Raw genomic sequence first — 14158 nt, 5'->3', positions numbered from 1 at the left:
TATCAGCAGGTGTACCACTCATAATAATTAATAATACTCAATCAAAACCCATCTCTTGTCACAGGCTCTCTGCAGGATGTTCAGCTCAGTATGCTAAGCTTTGCTTTAAATAGGAGTCATGCGAAAAAGGTCAAATGGTTATGGTTGCAAAGAAGATTTTTGCAGTTTCTGTGCTTTTATGTTCAAACCCGATGATTACTAATATATGGACGTCTGTACAATCTGCATCTAGTATGTGCAAAGGTTCATTGTTACTGTATAGCAAATGCATGCAATACAGTAGCATTTTATTTGTGCAAAATGGGGATTTGCATGAAATTCACTTGTAAGTTGATGTCAATGCGGGTGGGAGAAACGGACAGGGAAATTTTAAGGACACCCACGCCGCGGGTCTCTTCTGAGCCAAGCTGTCAAAAAAGGGATTACCAGAATGAGTAAAAAGCCAACAATAGGCAGAAGCTTATGTACTTTAGCGGCCAGGATTTCGTTTTAATCCACTGTGAGTTCGGGGGGAGAAATACGCAAATCGAAACACTGTTTCAGTTGGTGGCTAAGGGCTGAGGAAGAAATGGAAAATGTGCAAAACTACAACACATCTGCAATACACCTGAATTAGACGTTAATATCACAATGCGCATGTGTGGATCCTTTCAATCCCATTCAGTCTCAAATGTAAAGTCAGAGTCTACAGTAAGTAATTACATGCTAATGACTGCTTTAGGGAAAGGAGATGTTAGGAACATAATTGTGGGGGCTGAGGCTGAAAGACTGTGAAATAATAGCTGCGGTGGTCAAGGTAATTACCATCGCACCGAGACGTTTTTTTCTTGTTCCTCAGGTGGGTTCTGTTCGGCAGATGTTCGTGAATGTTCTGCACTTCACCTTTTGGCTTTCCCAATGAGTTTCCTGCCGTTCACATCCGACCAGGTTTGTATAAGCAGCGTTTGACTGTTGACACACACACATACGCAAACATTTCTTTCACTACATTAGTAAAGTCGTTTCATCGATTTCCATTCATTTGATTTCAGCATAATGATATTTTTTAACCGCTCACTTACAGAAATAATCATCTATAAATAAACCCCCAAAACCATAGATGGTTACAACAGGAATTAACATTGGTTTTTTCTACAGTAACCATAGTTTAACCGTGATGTGTAGTAAAACTGTGGTTTTACAAATGTTTATCAAAACACTAAGGGGGCATGCACACCAAAGATTTTACGCCCGCGGCAGGTGCATGTTTTCAGTTGTTTCCAATGGAAGTGCTGCGTTTTTCAAAAAAGCCAACAGCTAGCGCTTTTTTCCACACTGAAAGCTGGCGCTCTGTGGTTTTTCCACGCTGAAAGCCGACAATCGGCGTTTTTTCCGCGCTAAGTGCCGAAAAATATTCAACTTATGGCCAAAAGCTCAGCTCATCAATGTCAGTCCTCAAACGGCCATCCAATCGCAGTGGAGGAGGGGTGGGACAAATATCACAACAACCAACCGGAGCATCGTACAACGACGGATAAACAAAGCAGAAGAATCACAGCAAATAAAGCGCTCAGCAGAAAAAAATCTGGCAGTCAGCTGAAATAAAGCTGGCAGTCGGTGTCTGCTGGCATTTTCAGCCACATAAAAACCTGTGGTGTGCACGACCCCTAAGGGTGCACTCACACTATCCAAACCACGCCCAGGTGCATTTGACCCCCAAAGCCTGATTCGTTTCTGGTTCAATTGCCCAACCACTTACCTTCATCTGCCTTCATAAAAATCTTTTGATGCGTGTAGCAGGGTTATGTAAATGTTTGAGCTGCACAGGTGATAGGGGTTTCGCACAGGACGTGGGGTGGGCGTTGCGCTATGAAACCCATTCATTTCAATGGCTTGCACCGCACAAGGACAGTTTTTTGTTGCGTTGACCGAAGTGCGAGCGCAGCAGATCGCAGCTTGCGCTCACGCCACGTCAAAGTTCAAAATAGTTTAAAGCAACACTAAAGAATTTTTGCTCTTTGCTCCCCCTACAGGTTGGAAGCAGAATTGACCATTACCACTGTCGTAAATAATTTAGCCTACTGCAGCAAAGCTGGCTCTGATTGGATTGTAACTTGCCGTAAAGCAAGTTTTTGTAGTTTTCACTCAAACAACAGGACCGCGACCCTATGGTTGCAAACTTCATTCGTGCGGTTTTGTCCGATAGAGGGCTGCAAAGCGAATGTGAAAGTTTCGTTCACCCCGTTTGAAGTGGATGAACAACTGAAACTTTTTTGGAAACGTTATTTTAAGGTAAAAAAAAACCTTTTTGGTGTTGCTTTAACTTTTGTGCTGCACTCTATGACGATTACCCGTGCGGCCAATAGAAACGAGGCATCCAAGAAGCGCAAAAAGCAAAATGGAAGAAAATCTTGTAACTTACTGTGTGTGTAGGAATTCTCAAAGCTGTATAATATAAGTTTACGCTCCTATAGAGACATCGGAAGAAAAGCTGTGTCATGGAAACACATATCAGTTTAAGTTGGCATGTCAGGTGTGTTTTAAGTCAGGTAGCTTGTTGTAGGTAGACAACGTAAGTGGAGACGGGCAACAGCAGCGTCTGTATTCCTCATCCAATTCTTAACCCAAATAAAAATACTATAGTAATTTATAGTAATCCCGCTGAAAGTAGAGTTTTCAACGAGCTCTCAATATAAGCAAATGAGTCGGGTCCGGTCGGACCTCGGGCTTAATCTTTTACGCTTCATGAAAAAAATGATTAATCATCACTGCTGTTCACCGTAAAGAAAGTCTGGTCTGGCTGCTGCGTGCAACGTGCATCACAGAGAGGGGCGGGGGATACCAATTAGCTCCGGCGCGGATCAGCAACGGATCCAGACCGGAGCTGCCAGCTTCAGAGCGGATCCGTTGCGGATCCGCCCCAGAGCTTATTGCTATCACTTCGTGCACGCCTGGTCTCTGGAGAAGAAGAGATGGAAACTTGCCGCAGGTGAATTCACCGTTGCTTGCTACTACAGGAGGAGAAGCCGCTGGCTGGGTACATGTTTGAGTTCTTTTTATTTATTATTGTGTGATTTTTATTTAAGGCATATTTATATAGCTTATATTTAAAGTTTATTGTTTCAGTTGTTGGTATTGTTAAAAGGCCTGAACATTAAAGCTTGATTTGAATTCCCGTCTGCTGGTCATGATAATAGCCTACGTGTATGAGGAAAAAAAGGCAGGGGGGGTCGGCGGGGTCGGGCCGCGGGTCGGGTTCGGACAGATAATTCACGTTGATGTGTCAGGTTACGGGTCCGGGCTTTAAAAGCCACGGGCCGGGTCGGGTCGGGTTGTAATTTTCAGGCCCGTTGAGAACTCTAGCTGAAAGTTTTGAAAACTCTGCCTACTTTGGTCTGGCCAGCAAAGCGCAAATCTCTTGGCTGCACTGAACCCAGCGGCGAGTGCAGCGCACACCAAGTCCTGTGTGAAAGCCGCATGACAGATCAACTAAGCAATGTGATAGCATGTAAAAGGGCTGTGTGTCATCGCACACCAAACAACTTAACATTACGAAGGGCACCAGTGCTAAGAACATCCTGCTTTCTTCAAAACAATTGCGTCCTATTGATAAAAGCGTGCCCAGGCTCAGATCGCTCAAAGTACAGCGTGAGTGTGTGCTTCTGGGAGAGTAGGGATGGGGGATAATCGCAAGGAGGCACGGTTCGGTTGGGTTAATGTGAGTGCGCCCTAAAAAGTCATGGTTACTACACTTTGACCATAAAAAACATGATTCATTTTCATAAAAGCTAACCCTAAAAAGAAATGTGCACAGAATTATACTTGGTTGAATTATGAGCCTTTCTGTCTAGTAAAAACCTGTAAAATATCCTCACAAGTTGGTTGTCATGAAGAAGTGTAAGCATTGCAGCATGTAGTGTTAACAGTGCAGGTTGTAATGCAATGTAAATGACCTTTGGCCCTCTTTCACTACATTAGTAAGGACATCTTGTAGTTTTTCATTGTTTTCATATCAGGGTAATGATATTTCCCATTCCAATACTCTTACCTGTAAACCTAAACATCAAACAAACCTGTTGACTTTGTTAAAACGCAACATAATTTTGTAGTTATATGAGCCTTTTTACTAGTATGGACTAGTAAGTCAGAAATGTTTAAAATGTTTCATTATATTTGTGAGGACATTTTTAAACATTTGTCCCTCACAAGGCAGACAGAGACAACAGACAGTGTACTTGCTGATCTGTGTAAAGTGCTGAGTCTGAGACTTCCTGTCTCTGCCATGATAACAGTCTGTTATAGATGAGGGCACACAAAATTAAAAGCATAAATCTTTTATTTTTAAATGATGAAATACTATTCCCCCCTTTTCATTTCAAGGCGAGCCATGTTTTCCTCTTTATAGTTTCTATTTATCCAGCAGTGGAATTACTTGTATACCTTTATCACAACCTGGTGTTGCACCACCTGCCTGCAGTTACCTGTCCAGCATGCTTCAGTGATCTGCTGAAGAGACTTAATCCGAGAGACACGTGGAGGACTACAGGGGTGGTTTCCCGGACAGGGTTTAGATTAATCCAGGACTGGCTTTAGTTATATTCTTACATATACTGGTGTGCATCTTGAGACAAAACAATGGCACAGATACATATTAAGATACAGAGTCGGCGCCAGACCATAACTAACAGGGGGGCACGCAGCTTCCAACGCAACAATAACTTGCAAAAACAAGGCATAAAAACATCAAATACAGTGCAAACACAGACTCATACGACTGTCAGCTCATTTCCTGTATAAAGTGCAGAAAATAAAAAACTAATCAGTATTACCATAATCACATCGCAATGCTGTTAACCGTCTATAGCCACACTTCACATTTAGGCTTACGTAAATTAAAACACGCTAACTTACCTTTAAAAAAAGCTGAAGGTGATGTTTTTGCATGAAGTCAGATGGAGAAGGCAGTGCTGGTTCGTTCTAAATGTTCTAATATCCATATTTTACACGATCCATAAAATGCCGCGAAAAAACACGTTGCTAGTATCAAGTCACATTAATAAGCTAAAGACATAATGACGCATAAGATGTCGCAATGCATCCAATCAGAGAAACTGGTCAATTTTAATAAAAAAAGATATACTATATTTTCTAAAACTATATTTTCCTCATTTGATTACAGTAAAAGTCATGAAAAATGTAATGTTTAATTTATTTTAATTATTCTTGATATATATTAAAGGATAATTCCGGTATTTAACACTTTGAGTCTCATTTCTGGTTTGTTTGGGATGAACTACAGTGATCGACACTGAAATTTTGACAATGGGTCGTGTCTTGACTTTTTGACTTGTTTAGAAGCGTCTCTTGACTGCTTCAGAATGGAAGTCAAGGGCCATGCACAAACATGTCATTAAAACAACACTTAACGTTCATTTTCAAAACTGTACTACTCACCGAGTGGTTTGTGGTGTTCGTTGATGATTAAAAACAAATATATCGGCGCAATGAATGATTTCAATCCGTGTTATTTGCTGTAGTGGAACTATTTTTTCAGATACCTCACAACCGCATATATACCTCCGCTCTATATTTGAGTCTGAAGCGTTGGCACACTCCCGACCACTTGATGGCGACAACCACTTTGCCGTACAAGGACAGTGAACGGGACAGTCACAATCAAGCTCAACTTCAAACTTAAGGCTGGTCACTGAGCCATCAAATCGGGGAAAATTTCTTCTGAGAGAAACCGAGCGAAAAAACTACAACCACATGTAAACAGACCCGTTTCTGTTTCCCTGCGGCGGAGTGATATATCAGCGAGCCTTCCAAGAGAAGTCAATGGAATATTACAAAATGCCAAATAAAACACAACAGAAACTGTATTTCGCTACACTACTTGTTTTTAATCATTAACGAACACCAGCACAGTTTTGAAAATGAACGTTAAGTGTTGTTTTAATGACATGTTTGTGCATGGCCCTTGACTTCCATTCTGAAGAGACTCTTCTAAACGAGTCAAAAAGTCAAGACACGACCCATTGTCAAAATTTCAGTGTCCATCACTGTAGTTCATCTAAAACAAACCAGAAATGAGAATCAAAGTGTTAAATACCGGAATTATCCTTTAAATTAATAAAAAAAACCCGGGGGCTCAACAACCTTTTTTTTTGGCGGGGGGTGCATGGCCCACGAATGCCCCCCTTGACGCTGGCCCTGTTAATGTTTTTAAATTAAGGCATCTCAAACATGCATTTAGTCTGGGACTAGGATAATGCACCCCACAGAGAACAAAAGAAAGAGGATCTTTTTTTAAACATCACAAAATGCCTTTCATATGCAATGCTTGATATAGTGGAGCAGAGGTTAGCAACCTTTGTAACCTGAAACGGCTATTAAATTAATTTATACAGAAAGTTATTAAGCAGAAAGCAAATCAAGCTGCCTCACTAATGCAATGTTACTAATTCAAGGGTTCTGCAATATTCAGAATTTACAATTTTACTCACTTTCAATTCATAAGATGAGATTGCCACACCCTAAATGTTATGAATATGAAGAATTAGATGAATAGATGAATTAATAATAAACAGTCACACATCAAAGGATTAATTCTATTGGTCCAACAACACATATGCTGCGTCCCAAACCGCATACTTCCATACTATATAGTAGGCGAAAATCACTACTTCTCGTACTCTTTGCCTACTATATAGTATGGAAGTAGGCGGTTTGGGACGCAGCTATAGTTTGTCATTTTAGTTTGTTTAGGTTTATTTAATACAGAGAAGAAACACACAATTATGTTGTTTTTTTCAGCACACCATCCATTAATATACTGGAGTACATTTTTAAATATAAGTATTACAAAATGTTCGTCACATCAATGTTAAAGAAGAACCATTCATACCTTTTTGCAGTGTAAAAAACTTTTTTCCATTACAAACAACCTTTTGTGAAACATAAAGGTTTGGTTTCTTCGATGTTAACGGTTCTTTATGGAACCATAAAGAACCAGAAAATGCCATCATGTACTGTAGCATATTTTTAAAGGGCGTTCAGTAGCTTTATTGTTTCCCATTTTCAGCATGTAGCCTATAAGATATATTTCCCATGAGAAAGGTGGCGTTATATCCTAACAGAACTCGGGCCGAGAGGTAATATTTTTGTACAAATCCACATCTTTAGCTAAATCAGGTTAACACACCAACTTAATGCTTTGGGCACAAATAATCGTAATCTTCCACACCATTGTTCTGTATTTTTTCTACTATTAAAAATTAAACAAACAAGAAATCCTATTATCATTCACCCTCACATTCCCAAATGACAAACAGCTTATTTGCTGAATGTTTGGACTGTTTTTAATTCTTAAATTCCACGTAAATGGGGACAAAAGCATAAAACCATAAAACGATCATGACATTTTTTACACACTCTTTCTCTCTCGGGCTTAATTAACAGACCCTTAGTTCCAGAAAAAACACAGTCACGGGCCCAACAGTATTATAACATTCCCAGTATCCCATATATCTCCCCCATCTTAAAGGATTGTCAGAACTAAGCCATGTTATGTCCATAAATGTCAACAGAAGTCATTCCAACAGAGACTGAGTTTACTTTAGGGACACACCATTTACATTAAAGCTCTTTATAAACCATTTTAGGTAATGGTAAATAGGAGACACTCTAGTCTACATTTTAATAAAACAGCAGATCAATAAATGTTAACTGTAAATTATTATTATTTTTTTTAAACAAAATGGATCCACCATGTGAGATCAAAATGGGTTTTGTCAGCAAAGTTCAGACAGACTTTTCCACCGTGCATCAAATTGTGGAAGGATGTAAACTTAAATCTCGATACTGTTTGATTGTTGATAAGGCTCCATTCAGAGCCAATTAGTCATCTTGTTTTCTTCTTGTCAAAGATCTGGCTGATGTTTGGAGGAAAGTTTAGGACAAGAGTGTGTTTTTGAAAGGCTTTTACACAGCGATGGAAGATGTGTGCAATTATGTGTAAATAGCAGAAGATACAGTACTTCAATAAAATGAACGAGCACGGGCACATCTGAAAGCTTTACAGACAATTAAAGGCTCTTTGAACAGAAGCTGGAATCTGAGGATATATCAGAAAAATACTGCTTGTTTTTTTTATTATTGTTTTAAAGGATTTGTTCTTGTAATGCTTTTTTTTAGGAAAAAATGTCTGTGGGACAATTTATTGCAATAATTTTGTAGAAAATGTATGCTTCTACAAAAGCCATGTAAGAATAATATGTATTAAAGGGATAGTTCGGCCAAAAATTATATTAAACCCATGATTTACTCACCCCCAAGCTGTCCGAGTTGCATATGTCCATCGTTTTTCAGACAAACACATTTTCGGATATTTTAGAAAATGTTTTAGACCTTCAAGTCCAAAAAAAGTGTGTCCATCTTTCACAAAATAAATCCAAACGGCTCCAGGATGATAAACAAAGGTCTTCTGAGGGTATCCGCGCTGTTTTGTTGTAGAAATATCCATATTTAAAACTTTATTAACGAAAATAAATACCTTCCGGTAGCGCCCCCATCTTAGTCGCGTCCGCATTCAGGATGAGAGCTTACGCAGCCTACGGAGGCTACTCTGCTGCTGCTCTGTGCCCCCGCCCTCTGAATTTGTCCTACGTCACTAAGAAAAGTGCGTACACTACGCTAATACTCTCTCCCGAATACAGAGGAGTCTAAGATGGTGGCACTACCGGAAGGTATTTATTTTCGTTAATAAAGTTTTAAATATGGATATTTCTACAACACCACGCGGATTACCCTCAGAAGACCTTTGTTTATCATCCTGGAGCCGTTTGGATTTATTTTGTGAAGGATGGACGCACTTTTTTTGGACTTGAAGGTCGTGGACCCAGTAACTTCACATTTAATTAACTGAAAGATCTAAAACATTTTCTAAAAAAATCCGAAAATGTGTTTGTCTGAAAAACGATTGACATATGCAACTCGGACAGCTTGGGGGTGAGTAAATCATGGGTTTAATATCATTTTTGGCCGAACTATCCCTTTAAAAAGCTAGTGAAAAATGTGTTATATTTTAAAATTCCCAGTTGTGTATTTAACAATCCTGAAGTGAGCTCCAATAATGCAAAGCTGCTGTTGCCATAATAACAGAAAACAGCCAAGGAGCTTTGCAGTTAGCAAAACAACACAGTCAAATATACTTTTTACTTACTTATCTTGTAAACATTTTTGCGATAATTTTACATCTCTGTCACAACGTCAGAGTCCAGATAACACAGAAAATGTGTTTTTATTTGAAAGCATTAAAGAATAAATTTACATAGCAGTGCATTTCTATAGAGGGTATGCATTGACGTCACTTTTCAACGTGAACACGCAAGGGCTCGTCCTGTTGAGTGGCTAACCATTTAACAAAATGGCTGGCTGTTCTAGCGGTGGCCACAAAATTTGTCAGTATAACTGACAATTATCAGCAAAATTTAATTTAGTTAGACTTGATAGCAGAGGTGGACAATACTTAGTTACATTAGTTACATTTTCCAAGCATGCTTTATTAGGGTGTTTGTCTGAAATATTGTACTTCACTACATTTTAAAGCATATAATCATACTGTGCATTATTTTATATTGCATGTATAACACCTAATTACATAAAATTTTTGTACTTTTATTTTAATTGAGTACTTTTACTTGACATATTTATGAAATGTAATAGAGTAAAATGTATGATAATATGCTTTGGAATGCATGTTTTTCCCAAGAAAAACACTGATAAAATACAAGTACTTGAAAAAATACTTTTAAGTAGAAAGTAAAATACCTAAGTAGTGTCCACCTCTGCTTAAAAGTGACCCTAGCTGTCCGCAGTTTATAAACCATTTGGCAAAAAATATATTTTCAAATGGCCAAAAATGATATTAGAAAAAATATGGCCAAAAAATATATGTGCTTATCTATATAGAAATATCTTGAAAATTATTTGTATTTTTGTATTTTTCACCAATATATTTTTGGCTATTTTTGAGATTTTAATAAATAATAATATTTTAAAGCATTTATATTCACATCACATTGAAAACACTTTATTTTCAGGTTTGAAAAGGTTACAATTAAATATATTTTTAACTACAAAAATGTTATACATACATATACATTTTATAAAAACGTTTATAGAATAATTTTGGCCAAATATATTTTAAAATTAGAAATGTTTTTGTTGCCCCTGAAATACATTTTGAAATAGATACTTATATATCAAGCTTAAAACTAAATATATTTTCAAATTTAAAAATATATTTAATTAAGCTTTACTTTCTACAAAATGTATTAAAACACATCACTGGCCAGAGATTTTTTTTGTGCCATATGGGGAGACTTCCCTAAAGGGACTTTGATCTAAGTGTACTTAACTGTGCTATTTTTTGAATACACTAAAAATCTATTTAAGTATTACTGGTACTCGGCACTGAATTACTACTGAAATACACTGAAAAAAATACTCATTCAATTGAATTTTAAGGTAAGTGGTTACAATTTATTCAATCTACATTTAAACAAAAGTTTATTATTATTATTTTATTTTATTATTATTTTTGTTTAAATGTAGCTTAAATAAATTGTTTGCAACCACTTACCTTTAAAAAATTTAGTAAATTGAATGAGTATTTTTTTCAGGGTAATACTATACTTTTAATTTGTATATTTGTAGTTTTGAACTTTTACACTTTTATTTTGCACAAAAGTGTACTACAATAATACACTACAAATGCACTTGCTTTATTTCAAGTATGCATTATTTTTTATATGGGTAATTTTATCTAAACACAGACAAGCACAGTATACAGCATATATCTAAAAACTGGATGCTTTGGTAAACCTTTTTCTTTTAAAGGTTCACAACTTTAAATTTTTTGAAACGCTTAATGTAGGAAATGAATAGAGATGACAAACACTTCCTCAAGTTATGTTTTACACCAGATCCCACTACTCATTTCACCTTTTATCACATCACATACCGCACTATAGTATAATAATACTACAATGCCGATGTTCTGGCATGACTCACTATACGTTTCCATATCCTACTGAAAGACTGGAGTGATTAAAACGTGCTTCTCACTGACATTATATCAAGCTTTAGTCACAATAGATTAATTTTACTCATTGACAATGAATCCCTTATGCCCAAGTTATTGCTGTCATAATTTTAAAATGGCGTATGGAATGGTGTCTTTAAATTACTTAAAAGATTTAGTAGAACCATTTAACCAGTACTAAACTGTCTTGTGAGGCTTCAAAGGTTGTTTTGGGACAGAGAGTGTCTGGGAATATAAGCAAATGCATGAGAGAACAATTTTGAATCTGCCATCACAAACCTACGGCTTTTGCCTTCTCTCTACTTCCGTACCTACAGTAACTATTGTCCTCTGACCTTTAGTTTTTCCTTGGAGAAGTGTGAGTCTGGTTGTTTTACTCACGGCTCTGTGACCCAGGGCATGGACGGAGAGTTGGAGAGGCAAGTGTGCTTTATCTAGGATCAGGGGCAGGTGTAGTGAGGTCAGCGTGATGGATAGAATAGGGATTGTTTCCAACCTCTTTTCCAACCCTATCAAAATGAACCTGTAAGAGAATTGTATCTGAAATGTCAGGTTGATATACAGTAAGGGTGTAAACGGCTATACTCCAATGAAATCTATGACATAATTTTATGTTTAAATGCCATTTTCCTTCATGAAAACTATGTTGTGTACACATTCGATAAACAACACAAATATCTTTAAACAGAATGTTCATAACACAAATGGAAATTATTATATATAACTATTTATCAAACAGATCTAATTTAATTAAAATTTTATTTCATTTAGTTTTTTGAATTTTCTTTCCATACCCAAATGTCAACAACCATATCTCTAATAGTAACGCCAGTAGTTTTAAAACAACCCATAAATACAGTTTTTAGATGATGTCTCACCTTTGTGTCCTTAGATCTTACACTTTCTTCAAACGAATGTGATTCAGGTCAGGTTACCTGACCCATCTGAACTAATGCCCACTTTTATTCTCACTGATGCACAGGGACCTCTGTTCATTATCTGCTCATTTGTAACCCCGGTGCGCATCGACGTGGACGTGTACAGCCTTAACGGACAGACATGGATGATTTCTGCCTATAAACAAAGTTAAAGGTCCACTGTGTAGGACCTTTAGGAGCATCTAGCAGTAAGATTGTGAATTGCATAAAACGTCTCAGTCAACAGCTCACCTCTCCCTTTCGAAACACATAGAGAAGCTACGGTTGCCGGCGCAGGGCAAACATGTCATCGATAGAGACAACAAAGTTTGTAGAGCAGTTTGTCCATTTAGGGCTACTGTAGAAACACAACGGCGCCTTCCATGTAAGGAGACCTACGGTGTATCTAGACAGAATAAATATAAAACAGCTCATTCTTAGTTAATAAAAACAATACAGTTTATTTAGTACATGACTGATAATATAGTTATGTACACTCACGTAAAGGATTATTAGAAACACCTGTTCAATTTTTCATTAATGCAATTATCTAATCAACCAATCACATGGCAGTTGCTTCAATGCATTTAGGGTTGTGGTCCTGGTCAAGACAATCTACTGAACTCCAAACTGAATGTCAGAATGGGAAAAGAAAGGTGATTTAAGCAATTTTGAGCGTGGCATGGTTGTTGGTGTCAAACGGGCCGGTCTGAGTATTTCACAATCTGCTCAGTTACTGGGATTTTCACGCACAACCATTTCTAGTGTTTTCCAAGAATCCAGTATACGGCAGTTCTGTTGGCGAAAATGCCTTGTTGATGCTAGAGGTCAGAGGAGAATGGGCCGACTGATTCAAGCTCATAGAAGAGCAACTTTGACTGAAATAACCACTCGATACAACCGAGGTATGCAGCAAAGCATTTGTGAAGCCACAACACACACAACCTTGAGGCGGATGGGCTACAACAGCAGAAGACCCCACCGGGTACCACTCATCTCCACTACAAATAGGAAAAAGAGGCTACAATTTGCAGGAGCAAAATTGGAAAGTTAAAGACTGGAAAAATGTTGCCTGGTCTGATGAGTCTCGATTTCTGTTAAGACATTCAGATGGTAGAGTCAGAATTTGGCGTCAACAGAATGAGAACACGGATCTATCATGCCTTGATACCACTGTGCAGGCTGGTGGTGGTGGTGTAATGGTGTGGGGGATTTTTTCTTGGCACACTTTAGGCCCCTTATTGCCAATTGGGCAGCGTTTACATGCCACGGCCTACCTAGGCATAGTTTCTGACCTTTCTGGGATCCTTCTAAAAGTAACATATGGCACATTTAATAGTTGATTGAAGCATGCAAAGACTCCTAAAAAATAGGAAAATAAAGGGCATAAAATAATACAAATTATGACAATTCGTAATCTGTGTTTATGGGTGTAAATAATAGATTTTGAGATACATTACTCAAGTTCCCTTTCAGTCGGTCACTACGACGTCACGTCGTGACCGACGAATTGGGAACCGCTTCGCGGGTGACCTATCTGCTTCGAGAAACCTTTAAAACGCCAATGAACTTGGCATGCAGATAACTGCATCTGCCGGCGCCGCCCCGCCGCACAGGTATTTAATGAGCGGCAGGTGCAGTTATCAAATCAGCTTTTTAGCTTCGAAAGCTGGCAGACTGACTGCTCACGAGAAGCTACTCTCTGCTCTTTGGAGAACTCTGCGTGTTCGATTTGGTTGGGCAAAGGCATTTCAGCGGAGGCTCGCGGGTGTTCCACCTTTCTTTTTAAATTTTTTTTTCTCACTCTTAGTTGAGTGTGTGCGTAGCCGTTCCCCTGTGTGCTTCATCAACATCAGCACATTAAAAGAGTGTTTCCTCTAAAAGAGTATTGCGGTGTTCTGCGTCTTTTTAAAGACAGCATTTCACTTGCACTGAGGCAGGAGCGTCTTTTTAAAGATGTCTTTCTGTCCGTGTTTCTGGATGCGGCAAATGTATGGGTCCCCGGGTGGCCACGATCGTCCTCTCTCGTGCGCAAGAGTGCATGCTGAGGCGGCGTTCGTGGAGGGTTCATACTCCTAAGAGAGCGTGAACCTCTTGGATGGCGGAGACGGGTTTCGTACCTCCGGGAACGTCACCCCCTTTTTCCCGTTGCGGA

The sequence above is a fragment of the Paramisgurnus dabryanus genome, chromosome 23, assembly GCF_030506205.2.
Source record: "Paramisgurnus dabryanus chromosome 23, PD_genome_1.1, whole genome shotgun sequence".
Taxonomy (NCBI): domain Eukaryota; kingdom Metazoa; phylum Chordata; class Actinopteri; order Cypriniformes; family Cobitidae; genus Paramisgurnus; species Paramisgurnus dabryanus.
Note: the sequence above shows the minus strand (reverse complement) of the source record.